The 15,306-nt window shown below is 43.1% G+C and overlaps 1 protein-coding gene across 2 annotated transcripts in view; it reads right to left on the bottom strand.

Annotated features, from left to right (window-relative positions):
- Window positions 1–15,306, bottom strand: part of LOC144497048 (uncharacterized) — a 388,053-nt gene that overhangs the window by 49,023 nt on the left and 323,724 nt on the right. The window lies entirely within an intron of this gene.

Genomic DNA, 15,306 nt, shown 5'->3' on the forward strand with positions numbered 1-15,306 from the left:
CAATCCAAACTATCTGATTTGTTAGCATGGTGTGTTCCTGTTCACTGAAACACTCGGGAAGCTACAGTGAGAGTCCTGTACACAATATATTGGTCAATGTCACTGTGGACTGGTAAACTTTCTCCATCAATGGGCTTAAAGTTTCGAGTTCACAGGAAGCAAATCGCTTCACTAAGAAAGAACGACTTGCGTTTTTATATCAACTTTCACAAACTCAAGGTATCTGAGGCACTTACTTTACAGCCACTAAAGTGTGATTTGAAGTATGGTCACTATTGAAATCTAAGATACGTGACAGCTAATTCATACACAGCAAGCTCCCACAAACACCAATGTGATAATAACCAGATAATCTGTTTTTTCCTGTTAATTCCTGGACCCATATTGACCAGGACATCAGGAATTATTTCCCTGTTTTTCTACGACGTAGTGTCCTGGGATATTTTACATTCACCTGAGGGCAGACAGGGCCTTGGTTTAAATCATCTGGTGGTACCTCGGACAGTGCAGCACTCCCTCAGTACTGCACTGGAGTGTCAGCCTCGGTGCTTAGATCTCTGGAGTGAGAGTTGAACCAACAACTTTCTGACTCAGACGAGAGTGCTAACTAGGCAACGGCTGACAATCACTTATAATGTTTCTGCTGTATTAAATTCAGTTTCTAAGGGGTTAAGTACCAAGGTTAGAGATTTGAAACCAAAAAAACTTTATATTTGGGAGTGCTGTTTCTGAAAGCTGCTGATGAATGTGGACTGAGATGCGTACTTTTTAATTATTTATAAATAAAGTCTCCTCCCCATTCCTTGCCCAGTTACAACAGAAACATAGAAGATAGGAGCAGGAGGAGGCCATCTGGCCCTTTGAGCCTGCTCTGCCAGTCATTGATCATGGCTGATCGTCCAACTCAATAGCCTAATCCTGCTTTTCCCCATAACCTTTGATCCCATTCGCCCTGAGTGATATATATATATATATATATATATAGCCACCTCTTGAATACACTCAATGTTTTGGCATCAACTACTTCCTGTGTTAATGAATTCCACAGACTCTCTACTCTTTGGGTAAAGAAATGGCTCCTCACCTCTGTCCTAAATGGTCTACCCTGAATCCTCAGACTGTGACCCCTGGTTCTGGACTCCCCCACCATCGGGAACATCCTCCCTGCATCTACACTGTCTAGTCCTGTTAGAATTTTATAAGTCTCTATGAGATCCCCCTCATTTGTCTGAACTCCAGCGAAAACAATCCTAACCTAGTCAATCTTTCCTCATACATCAGTCCCGCCATTCCCAGAATCAGCCTGGCAAACCTTCGCTGTACTCCTTCGAGAGCAAGAACATCCTTCCTCAGAAAAGGAGACCAAAACTACATCATACTCTTGGTGTAGCCCTGTATAATTGCAACACCACATCCCTGCTCCTGTACTTGAAACCTCTTGCAATAAAGGTCATTTGCCTTCTTTACTGCCTGCTGCACCTGCATGCTTACCTTCAGTAACTGGTGCACAAAGACACCCAAGTTCCACTGCACGCTCCCTTCTCCCAATTTACAGCCATTCAGGTAGAAATCTGCCTCCTTGTTTTTGCTTCCAAAGTGAATAACTTCACTTTTATCCAAATTGTACTGCATCTGCCACTGATTTGCCCACTCACCCAACTTGTCCAGATCATTCTGAAGGATCTCTGCATCCTCGTCACAGTTCACCCTCCCACCCAACTTGGTATCATCTGCAAATTTTGAGATGTTACATTTTGTTCCCTCATCCAAATCATTAATATACATTGTGAATACCTGGGGTCCCAGCACCCCACTAGTGACTGCCTGCCAATTTGAAAAGGACCCATTCATTCCTACTCTTTGTTTCCTCTCTGCAAACCAGTTTTCTATCCGTCTCAATACACTTCCCCCATGGGCTTTAATCTTGCACAATAATCTCTTATGTGGGACTTTTGTCAAATGCTTTCTGAAAATCCAAATATACTACATCGACTGGCTCCCCCTTGTCAACTCTACCAGCTACATTTTCAAAGAATTTCAACAGATTTGTCAAGCATAATTTCCCATTCATAAATCCATGCTGACTCTGTCTGATCCTGCCACTGCTTTCTAAATGTTCCGCTATTAAGACCTTGATAATGGATTTGAGAATTTTCCCCACTACCAATGTTAAGCTTACTGATCTATAATTCCCTGTTTTCTCTCTACCGCTCTTTTTGAATATTGGAGTGACATTAGTTACCCTCCAATCTGCTGTTCTTGAGTCTATAGAATCCTGGAAGATGACCACGAATGCATTCACTATTTCTGGAGCCACTCCCTTAAGTACTCTGGGATGTAGATTATCAGGCCCTGGGGATGTACCCACCTTCAATCACATCAATTTTCCCAGCACTATTTCTCTACTAATACTGATCTCCCTCAGTTCTTCCCTCTCACTAAATCTTGCATTCTCCAACATTTCTGGCAACTGATTTGTGTCCTCTTATGTGGAGACAGAACCAAAGTATGTATTCAGTTGCTCAGCCATTTCTTTGTCCCCTATTATACATTCCTCCGTTTCTGTCTGTCGGGGACCTACATTTGTCCTCACCGACCTCTTTCTCTTCACGTATTTATAGAAACTCTTAGTGTCAGTCTTTATGTTCCCTGCAAGCTTGCTTTCATACTGTATTTTCCCCTTAATCAATCCCTTGGTCTTTCTTTGCTGAATTCTAAACTGCTCCCAATCCTCAAACCTATTACTTTTCTTGGCCAATCTGTATGTTTCTTCCTTGGATCGGATACTCTTTCTAATTTCCTTTGTAAGCCATAGATTGGCCCTCTTACCATTTTGCTTTTGTGCCAGACAGGAATAAACAGTTGCTGCAGTTCCCCCATGTGTTCCTTGAATGTTTGCCATTGCCTATCTACTGTCATCCCTTTAAGTAACTCTCCCCAATCTATCAAGGCCAACTCACGCCTCATATCCTCATAGTTTCCTTTATTAAGATTCAGCACCCTAGTCTCTGAATCAACTACTTCACTCTCCATCTTGATAAAAAGTTCTATCATGTTATGGTCGCTCATCCTCAAGGCGTCTCGTACAGCTAGATTCACAATGATTCCCTTCTCATTACACATTACCCAGTCCAAGATGGCCTGCTCTCTAGTTGGTTCCTCCACATATTGGTCAAGAAAACCATCCCGTATACACTCCAGGAATTCCTCCTCTACGGCATTGTGGCTAATTTGATTTGCCCAATCTATGTGCAGATTAAAATCGCCCATGATCACGATATTCCCTTATCACATGCATCTCTAATTTTGTGTTTAATGCCATTCCCAACATCACCACTGCAGTTTGGGGGTCTATATCTGACAACCACTAATGTTTTTTGCCCCTTGGTATTTCTCAGCTCTACCCATACAGACTCCGTGCTGTCAGAGCTAATATCCTTTCTCACTATTGTGTTAATTTCCTCTTTAACCAGCAGTGCCACTCCACCACCTTTTCCTTTATGCCTGTCCTTCCTAAATATTGAATACCCTGGGACATTCAATTCCCATCCCTGGTGACCCTGCAGCCATGTCTGCGTAATCCCAATTATATCATACCTTTTAGATCTGCACGATTAGTTCATTGACTTTATCGCAAATGCTCCGCGCATTAAGGCACAGAGCCTTTAAGCTTGTCTTTTAACATTGTTTGTCTCGTTCCCAGTTTTTTCTCTGTAGCCCTGTTTGAACAACCCTCCCATTTCAATTAAAAAGAAGAGAATTGGGATCTCGGCTCCAACTTCAGCAGATATGGAGTATGAGGACAAGATGGTGGATGTCCAGTTAAACAAAAATAGTTTCACTTGTGACTGAGAGAGAGTGGGGGCAGTGTGAGAGGGAGAGAGAAGAAATTATGCGGAGTAGAGAAAAAGGGAATGTATGTGAGAGAAACCAAACTAGTGAGAGGAAAAGTAACATTGAGAAGGAGGCCTTTTATAGTGAGATAGGGTTCGGGGTGTTGGCGACACTGCTCGTTTTCACATTTCCAGTTTTTTTTTCATGTGTACACGATTTCCCAACTCAATTTTTGTCAGGAAAAATCATTAGTTTAGCTTCTCAGCCCTCCTCCGAGACCCCATTTTACAAGTCACTGCTAGAACACCAATCATCATCATCATGTATGCTCAGACGCAGGGTACTGATTTCTCATTGGTCTTTCCATGTCTCTCTCGCCTGTGTCAGTCTTTTTCATTTGCCAATAACTTCAGGTTTTGAGCCTCCAAGATTCACATTCCCTTCCTCCTTCTTCTTTCCATGATGTGGATTTGATCACATGTAAATATCTCTCCACTCACACTGACTGTACCTGTAAAGACTTGATCACATGTAAAGACTCGCATTCCAACCATTATCTTGCAATTGTGTCTTTGTCTACATATACCATGTTTGTGAAACCTACCTCTCCACTCACCTGATGAAGGAGCAGTGCTCCAAAAGCTCGTGATTCCAAACAAACCTGTTGGACCTTAATCTGGTGTTGTGAGACTTCTTACTGTTCTTCATCTTTCCCCTTTAGATCTTCCCTCCATGATGTATTTTGCTAATAATCTGTTTCCTCTTAAGACGTGCCCTGTCCAGTCTCTGCCTTTTCCTTATTACATTTAACAAATGTCTTTGTCCATTCATCTCCTCATCATTTTCCAGCTGATCCTTTCCATTCTTTTCCAAACCTACATTTCAAAGAGTTTTAGTAAGTTGGCACCCCCTTTCTCGAAGGTCTAAGTTTCACATCCATACAAATTTACACTCCAAATCAAGCTCTTTACCGGTTGCTTCTTGAATTGTTTCCTGAATTTTCCTGTTACCACTGTCTCTTCTTACCAAATGTGACCTTTCCCCTCACTATCCTTGTTTGTCATTCTCTGTTCCATCTTCCATCTACAGATATTATGCTTCATAAACACTTCATTCTTGCACCTGTTCTAATTCTCTTCCTGCTATGACTATGAATATTTCATGGTGATTTGAAATATGCATCACTTTGGTTTTGTCAATGTTGACTTTCATTTCAAAGTTCGTACCTGCTGTTACTAGTTCTTGTAATCAATTCTCTGTGCTACATGTGCTTTTATCATCTTCAAGATAACATTATAATTCACTCCCCCTTCATCTTAATGCCAGCTTTGTGCCTTTAAACCTTCATTTATCATAGCTTCTGTATAGACACTGAAGAGGACTGGCGATAGATAACATGCCAACTCTTTGTCTCAATACACATGGTGTTGACTCCCCTTTGGCCACTCAGTTACTATTTGTCCCAGATGTCATTTGTGTCGTCAATCCCTCCAGTCTTCTCCAATGTCTTTCAGCACTGTCAAGCGTTTAATCCGGTCAACCCAATCAAATCCTTCTTCAAAATCTATAGAACAAAAATAGAGTTCCTGTCCAAACTCTAAACTGTGTTCACTCATTAATCATACAATGCTGATTTCTGCTCTTGTCCCTCTTCCTCCATGAAATCCAAACTGGTCATCATCGATGTAGCTCTGGGCCTTCCCACCCACCCACTCTCTGTGCTATAACTGAACAAATCTTTGGAGCATACACAAGCAGATTAATTGTACAACAGCCAGAAAATCAGCAAACCTTGGCTTATTTTGTACAATGGTCATTATTGTCTGCAAGAGGTCCTCTGGTCATTCTCTTGTGGACACAGAAAGAACGGCTGCAACAATGATTTAACAACAATAATGGCAATAGTGGCTTTAAAATGGTTTTTCTGGCTGGGAGTTAAGCATGCTGGGACTTTTGGTCAACATATAGATTAAAACCAGATGCAGGTCATAAAGTTGCTCTGTATAAGGTTCTGATGTGGGAGCTGTGATCTGAAGCTTCCTGTGTTGGTCAGATAAGGGAAGTTGTTTACCTTAACCCAGACAGTGTGGCTTCGATTCATATGGCTGTTATGTATGGGACATGTAAAATGAGCTAAGCATCATGGCATCATTCAAAAGTAATTTCACTGGATGTTCCAGCCATGTGATCGATTTCTGGTTACACAGTTGACTGGATGACAGAGAATTTTCCGGAAGCGAGTGGAGAATTGTGAATAAAAGACATGTCAGTTCTTTGTTTGGCAGCGATAACTCAGAAGAGACCAACCATCGCAACAAAGCTTCAGAGAGAAGAAGATTGATTCTACATCGAGGATATTTCTTGGCCAAAGTTTTCCTAAACTCGGTAGTATCTATCTTCAGTTGAATAGTTAAAGTTGATGTTTAGTTAAAGTTGATATTCAATTAGAGTTAAAGCTCAGTTGAGAGTTGATGTGTTGCAACTGTTTATGTTTGAGTTGGTACTAGAAGTGTTAAATAAAGAAATAATTGAATTACTGTCCTTGTTTGTCTCATTAAACTGAAATGCTTGGAAGGTGTTTAAATTAAAGCTGTATAACAATAGTGTCCTAGGCACAACAATCTTCAGCTGCTTCATCAATGACCTTCCGTCCGTCATACGGTCAGAAGTGGGGATGTTCGCGATGATTGCATAATGTTCAGCACCATTCGCGACTCCTCAGATACTGAAGCAGTCCATGTTCAAATGCAACAAGATCTGGACAATATCCAGGCTTGGGCTGACAAGTGGCAAGTAACATTTGCGCCACGCAAATGCCAGGCAATGACCATCACCAGTAAGAGATACTCTAACCACCCGCCCCTTGACAATCAATGGTGTAACCATCGCTGAATCCCCCACTGTCAACATCCTTGGGGTTACCATTTACCAGAAACTCAACTGGACTCACCACATAAACACTGGCTAAAAGAGCAGGAATACTGCGGTGAGTAACTCACCTCCTGACTCGCCAAAGCCTATCCACCATCTACAAGGCACAAGTCAGGAGAGTGATGGAATACTCTCCACTTGCCTGGATGGGTGCAGCTCCAACAATACTCAAGAAGCTTGACACCATCCAGGACAAAACAGCCCGCTTGATTGGCACCACATCTACAAACATCCACACCTTCCACCTCAGTAGCAGTAGTACGTACTGTCTACAAGATGCACTGCTGCAATTCACCAAAGATCCTTGGACAACACCTTCCAAATCCATGACCACTTCCATTTAGAAGGACAAGGGCAGCAGATACATGGAACACCACCACCTGTAAGCTCCCGTCCAAGCCATTCACCATCCTGACTTGGAAATATATCGCTATTCATTCCAGTCGCTGGGTCAAAATCCTGGAATTCCCTCCCTAATGGCATTGTGGGTCAATCCACAGAACATGGACTGCAGCCATTCAAGAAGGCAGCTCACCACCACCTTCTCAAGGGCAACTAGGGATGGACAATAAATGCTGGCCAGCCAGCGACGCCCATGTCCCACGAATGAATAAAAAAAAAGATAAAATATTTTCCTTATTCTCTATTGCTGTTGTTCTCAGTCAAAGAAGAACAGTACAGCACAGGGACAGGCCCTTCAGCCCATCAGGTCTGTGTTGACACAGATGCCTCTCTAATCTAATATTTTCTTGCCTCTACTCCCTCTATTCCCTGCCTATTCATGTATCCGTCCAGATGCCTCTTGAACGTTGTTATAGAATCTGCTTCCACCACCTCCTCCGGCAGCGCGTTCCAGACATTCACCACGCTCTGTGTGAAAAGCTTGCCCTTACATCTCTTTTAAATTTTTCCCCTCTCAATTTCCATCTATGCCCCCAAGTAATTGACCCTTCAACCCTGGGAAAAAGACTCTGACTGTCCACTCTATCCAAGCCTGTTTGAATCTTATAAACCTCTATCAGGTCCCCCCTCATCCTCTGACACGCCAGTGAAAACAATTCAAGTTTGTTCAACCTTTCTTCATAATCCATATCCTCAAAACCAGGCAACATCCTGATAAATCTCTTCTGTACCCTTTCCAAAGCATCAACATCCTTCCGGTAATGTGACCAGAATTGGACACAATACTCCAAATGCAGTCTAATCAAAGTCTTATGCAGCTGCAACATGATTTTCCAATTCCTATACTCAACATCCTGACCGATGAAGGCCAGCATGCAATATGCCTTCTTGACCATCTTGTCCACCTGAGTTGCCACTTTCAGGGAACTGTGGATCTGCATGCCTAGATCCCTTTGCATGCTAATATTTCTAAGGGCTCTACCATTTACTGTATACTTTCCTTCTGCAGTAGATCTTCCAAATCGCATCACCTCACATTTGTCCGGATTAAATTCCATCTGCCATCCGCCCAGGTCTCCAGCCAATTTAGATCCTGCTGTATCCTCCGACAATTCTTCTCACTATCCGCTACTCGCCCAATTTTTATATCATCTGCAAATTTACTAATCAGACCACCTACATTTCCCCCCAAATCATTTATATATATATATTACAAACAACAGAAGCCCCAGCACTGATCCTTGTGGAACATCGCTTGACACAGACCTCCAGTTAGAAAAGTACACTTCTACTGCTACTCTCTGCTTTCTATGCCCAAGCCAGTTTTGTATCCAGCTCACCTCGGATCCCATGTGACTTCACCTTCTGTATCAGCCTGCCATGAGGAACCTTATCGAAGGCTTTACTAAAGTCCATGTGTACAACATCCACTGATTTGCTTGATTTATTATTGTCACATGCATTAATATGCAGTGAAAAGCATTGTTTCTTGCGCACTATACAGACAAAGCTTACTTCTCATAGAGAAGGAAACAAGAGAGTGCAAAATATAGTGTTACAGTCATAGCTAGGGTGTAGAGAAAGATCAACTTTCTCTACACCCTAATGCAAGGTAGGTCCATTCAAAAGTCTGACAGCAGCAGGGAAGAAGCTGTTCTTGAGTCAGTTGGTACATGACCTCAGACTCAGACACTGCCCTGCCCTGTTCAATTTTTTTTGTCACTTCCTCAAAGAACTCAATCAAGTTTGTGAGACAGAACCTCCCTTTCACAAAACCATGCTGCCTATCGCTAATAAGACTATTCTCTTCCAGATGTGAGTACATCCTGTCCCTCAGAATCTTCTCCAATAATTTCCCCACCACTGATGTAAGGCTCACAGACCTGTAATTTCCTGGATTGTCTCTTCTGCCCTTCTTAAACAGAGGAACAATATTAACTACTCTCCAATCCTCTGGAATCTCGCTTGTGGCTAAAGAGGATACAAAGATTTTGGCCAAGGTCTCAGCAATTTCTTCCCATTATTCTGGGATTGAACCTATCTGGCCCCGGGGACCTGTCCACCTTAATGTTTTTCAAAACCTCTAATATGTCCTCCCTTTTTAATTTCAACATGTCCCAGAATGTCAACGCCCTCCTTTCTGCACACCATTCACCACATCCTTCTCCTTTGTGAATATTGTTGCAAAGTATTCATTAAGGACCTCATCCACCTCATCTGGATCCAAACACAAATTCCCTCCACTGTCCTTGAGTGAACCCATCCTTTCCTTAGCTACCCTCTTCCTCCTTATATATGCATAAAAAGCCTTGGAATTCTCCTTAATCCTGCCTGCCAAGGATTTTTCATGACCCCTTTTAGCCCTCCTAAATCCCTGTTTAAGCTCTTTCCTGCTATCTTGGAATTCCTCAAGAGTCTTATCCATTTTCAATTTCCTGAAATTTATGTATGCCTCCTTCATCTTTTTCGCCAAACTCACAATCTTTCGTCATTCAGGGTTCTAGATCTTGCCATCTTTATCCTTCATTTTTACAGGGACATACTTGTACTGAATTGTTAACAACTGACTTTTAAAAGATTCTCACATATCAGATGTGGATTTACCCTCAAACAGCCGCCCCCAGTCTACATTCCCTAGTCCTGCCTAATATTGTCATAGTTAGCCTTCCCCTAGTTTAGTACTTTCACTCTGGGACTACTTCTATCCTTTTCTATAATTATCTTGAAACTTACAGAATTGTGATCACTGTTCCCAAAATGGTCCCCCCGAGACATCAATCACCTGTCCGGGCTCATTTCCTAAAAACAGAAGCCTCTTCCCAAGTTGGCCTATGTACATATTGCCTCAAGAAGCACTCCTGGACACACTGAACAAACTCTTCCCCGTCCAATCCTCTGGCACTAAATGAATCCCAGTCTACATTGGGATAGTTAAAATCGTCCATCACAACAACCCTGTTGTTGTTTTTACATCTGCTGACATATCAGTTCTTCCACTTCACAATGGCTTTGAGCGGTCTGTAGTACAACCCCAACAGTGTGATTGCACCGCTCCTGTTCCTGAGTTCTATCCATATGGCCTCACTGCATGATCCCACCAAGGTGTCTTCCCTAATCAGTAAAGCAACACCCCCCAACTCTTTTGTCACCTCCTCTATCTCGCTGATGTCCTTTATGCTGAATGTCATTAATCTTCTTTTCCCTTGCACACGTAATGTCTACCCTTCTAGTTGATCCAATTCTTTGAGTATATCACACTGATCTTTTGGCCATTGTTGACGAGCCTTTTCTGTTTCTCCTCTTGTTATTGAGGTACCTATATTTCACCTCGCCATCTTCAGTATAGATCATAGAATCCCTACAGTGCAGAAGGAGCCCATTCAACCCATCGAGCTTGCACCTCTCTGACAGAGTATTTTACCCAGGCCCTCTCCCTGACCCTATACCCATAACCCCACACATTTACCACGACTAATCCATCTAACACACACATCCTGGGACTCCAAGGGGCAATTTAACATGGCCAACTCACCTAACTTGCACATCTTTGGGGTGTGAGAGGAAACTGGAGCACCCGGAGGAAACCCACACAGACACAGGGAGAATGTGCAAACTCCAATTCACCCAAGGTAAGAATTGACGCGGGTCCCTGACACTATAAGGCAGCAGTGCTAACCACTGTGCCACCATGTTGCCCATATTCTTCTATTTTCTCTCTTTTATCCTTTGCAACATTGCAGTCTTAACTCATGGTTTCTCTGCCAATTTTCCTCTTAAAAACCCAATGTTATTTGCTCCTTCTTTGACAGATTCTTTAATCTTCCATTGCTCAATTGTGCTGGTGATTTTCCTGTTTTTTGCAGTTGGTACTTCATTTACAAATTCTTCATTTAATTATTTCAGCCTCTCCAGATTCCACTGTTTTCTGTGCATTCCACCTTCGATCTTCCTCAGTTGCTTACACTTTCACCAAGATTATGATCACATGCGTCAGCTTCTGGCTGTTTCCTTCCAGTTTTTAACACTACTGCCACTCACCCCATCCTAGTCCAGTTCAAATCTTCGTTCATTGCCAAACATTTTCCCATCAATATCATCTTCTTTTATGATGCCTAAATTTATATTGTGGGTGTATCTACACAGTCTGCAGTGCTTCAAGAAGGCAGCTCGCCGCCACCTTCTCAAGGGCAATTAGGAATAGGAGTTAAAAATGCTGGCCAATCAGAGATGCCCAGATCCCATAAATGAATTTTTTAAAAAACCTGTTTGTTATCATTAATTTTGTACTTTCCCAAAATTCTACCAGATTTTGACCTCACCAATTTATTTTTCGAAGTCCATATGGTCCTTTTTTTGTTGTCTCTTCCTTTTCCAACAATCCTGTTCCAGTCCCTGAAAGCAATCATAGAAAAATGCTGGAAAAAATCAACAGGTATGATATCTTCCATGGAGCGAGAAACAGAGTGAACATTTTGAGTCCGTATCATTCTTCTTCAGTCACCTGGACTCAAATGTTTCTCTCTCCATGGATGATGCCAGACCTGCTAGGTTTGTCCAGCATTTTGTTTTTATTTCTAGAGTGGCAGCATCCACAGTGTTTTGCTTTATTCTGAAATCAATCAGTTGGCTCTTCCCACTCTCCTGTCCTCTCAAATCTACCATACGTTTCATCTGGATGTTGATTTGTGGGCACATAAATGGTGGTAATGTCCATTAGTTGCCCCTTTAGCTCCATGAGTATCAGCTTACCTGAATCACATTTCACTTCTCTCACACATTTGGCAGCTCCCTAGTCGAACCTTACTGGCTCCATAGTCGAACCGTACTGGCTCCCTAGTCCAACCTTACTGGCTACACCTATCTTCTCCTCTTGAGTATATCATTCTCATTCCATCACTCATGAACTCAGCATTGCTCCAGGTCCAGGATGTCAAATTGATCCTTTTCCCTTTCTTGTTTTAGATTCATAGAATCATAGAATCCCTACAGTGCAGAAGGAGGCCATTCGGCCCATCGAGTCTGCACCAACCACAATCCCACCCAGGCCCTATCCCCACATATTTTACCCGCTAATCCCTCGAACCTACGCATCTCAGGAGTCTAAGGGGCAATTTTTAACCTGGCCAATCAACCTAACCCGCACATCTTTGGACTGTGGGAGGAAACCGGAGCACCCGGAGGAAACCCACGCAGACACGAGGAGAATGTGCAAACTCCACACAGACAGTGACCCGAGCCGGGAATCGAACCCGGGACCCTGGAGCTGTGAAGCAGCAGTGCTAACCACTGTGCTACCGTGCCATTCTCTAGCTTTCCTTTCCTGTTCATTGGTTGTACTTCGCACGTTCCTATTCTTTTGATACTACCAAACTTTTATATATATATATATATGTGTGTGTGTGTATTTTACACATTATAAATATGAATATTTTGCTGAATGATGACTTCGGAGGCCTCACTCCCTCCTTTTCCAAATGTAACATCACCAGTCCATTGACAGGGGCTCCTCTCTATGCCATACTGGTGTTTGTCGATTGGTTGGAGCTGGAATCCTGGGATGAGGGAGGGGAGATGATGAGGTTAAGGGAATGGGAAGTTGAGTCGGACGGGGGTGAGGGATGAAGATGGGTGTGAGGGGGGGGGGTTAACCGGCTGCGATTCCGATTGCCGCCGCCCGGGGCTGCTATTTACAGGTGCGCACCACCAATTCCAGCTCCGCCCACGTAACAGCCGCTCGGGGCTCGCGCTTCCTCACATTCCAACTCCCGAACGCTGGGAGCCAACCGCCGCTGCGCGCGGCAGAACTACAACCCCCAGCAGGCACCGCGGGCGCAACTCCACTGCGCCAGTGCATCACCAGGAGGTGTGGTCAATGAGTGGGACCCGCCCAGATCCGAGGCATTGGCAGTTGTGGGCAGTCCCTGGTTAGCTCACACATCAGTCAGGGTGTGCACTCAATATCCACTCTCTCGGGACACACCTCTGCGTGTGGTGTTATGTCTGGTGGTGGTGGTCCCCGGTGGAGGGTTCTCTATACAGCAGCACCCACCCCCCCCCCCTCCCCCCTTGTTACCAGGGACCTGGGGTGAAGGATGTTGCATGCAGCGGTCCCATACAACCAGAAGGTGCTTTGGTTCACAGACTCCCAAGAAGCCTGTCTTTTGCAGCCTTGTGGAGTCTTTGACCACAGATATATATGCAAATTGGCCAAGGCTGCACCCCCTTTCAGTTTTCTGAAAAATCTGCTACTTTTTGGTTTCACTTCAGTCCCACACTCCTGGTCTTCAGGCACACAGTGTGAAGAGGGGGTCAAGGAGAGAGAGAGGTGGACCTCCTCATGGACCTGCTCCGAGGCCTAGCTAAGCTGGCCATTGATAGGTCAACGTGGTCACAGGGGTCATCTATCCTGACTATCGGCCCTTCTTCCACAACTATGTTCACTGCTGGGTGCCCCAGAAAAGGGAGAACACGGTGTCTGCTGGCGCCATCAAGCCCTTGCTCATGGGTAGTGCCGTGGTTCCCCGTGGACGGCAAGAAGAATTCATCAATCAGAATAGAGAGTCTGAGTCTTGATCTTCCAGGCAGCAAGGCTTTATTAGCTAGTACATTTCAATAAAGCCGGGATTTTCCAGACAAATCCAAAAAACCAGTGCTCTCACAGTCCTTTTTATCCACATTTAGCTTCATATTTCATCATTCTTATCTTACAGTCAAGGTTTTTTTTGTTGCAGACCCCAAGGCCACTTTTCGTTAGCCACCATGATTTACTAGACCTACGTTATCTGCCTTCTTTCTGTTTTTTCACTAATGAATGTGCTATGATATCACTGTGGTTACATCCTGCCTTCTTATCTGAAGTTTATTGTCTAATCAGCCAAGGTTGTTGCTTGTTCAACCATTGTAGGGCATCCTGCTATGCCAAGTCTTTTTTCCCGTTGTCTGACTTTCTCACGTTTATTTAAGAAATTACTTTCAGCTTCTATGTTCATTTATGCGAGTATCCATGTGTATGCTTATGCTTAATAAGATATGTGATATATATGAGAACTTCTTAAGTAGTGATTATCTCTTCTATGTTAATTATTATCTCCTACTTGTCCTAATAATTATTCCTTCCAATATATGTTGTCTTAATGATTATTCCTTACAGTAGCATGGAGATTGGGATGTTTTCTTGACCCTTCAATCACATTTTGTTTTGATGTTTTAATTTTCTTTTGGAGTTCTGTTTTTAATTTAATGCAGTATCCCTTTAAGGAGCTGCATTTTAATTTATCCCTCACTTTGCTGATTTGTTGAAAACAGGATTTGAATTTTTAATATTAATTTACACGGTGTGGACATTGTTGGCTGGGCCAGCATTTATCGCCCATCCATAACTGACCTCCATTTCAGAGGACACGTGAGAGTCAACCACATGTCTGGAGTCACATGTCGGTCAGACCAGGTAAGGACGGCAGATTTCCTTCCCTAAAGGACGTTAATGAACCAGATAGGTTTTTACGAAAATCGACAATGGTTTCATGGTCACCATCAGACTTTTAATTCCAGATAATTCAAATCAAATTCATCATCTGTACTGGTGGGATTTGAACCCGGTTCCCAGATCTTGCCCGAGGTCTCTGGATTACTAGTTCGATCACAATGCAACTACGCCACTGCCTCCCCAATAGGTAGGTGCTTGATTGCTGGCACAGACACAATTGACCAAAGGACCTCTTTTTGTACTGTAGAATTCTATGACTGAGTTCATTTGGTTACCCAGAAGAAGCATCATCTATTCTCTCCTCCTGTTGCACAGCTAGATTCACTTTCTGCAGGAACTGAAAACCAGAAACGGAGTGAAGGAGCAAAATTTATAATAATTCCATTGCATAATATTCACACTAATGTTCAGGACTGAATATTGAGGGAAGGATTTATACAGAACATATCCCATAATATCCAAAATTATATTCAAGAATGAATACCCAGTGAGTGAAGCATCAAAGTTCATACAGATCCCATAAAATCCGCACAAATATACAGTCAGCAAAGGAATATTCTTGTGATTACTTTGCTCTTATATATTGGTTGTGGGATCTTTAGCTCAGTTTGTTACCTGTTACTCTTGGTGTTTGTCCTGAAGTACATTCACTA

The sequence above is a fragment of the Mustelus asterias genome, chromosome 8 (assembly GCF_964213995.1).
Source record: "Mustelus asterias chromosome 8, sMusAst1.hap1.1, whole genome shotgun sequence".
In the NCBI taxonomy this organism is placed as follows: domain Eukaryota; kingdom Metazoa; phylum Chordata; class Chondrichthyes; order Carcharhiniformes; family Triakidae; genus Mustelus; species Mustelus asterias.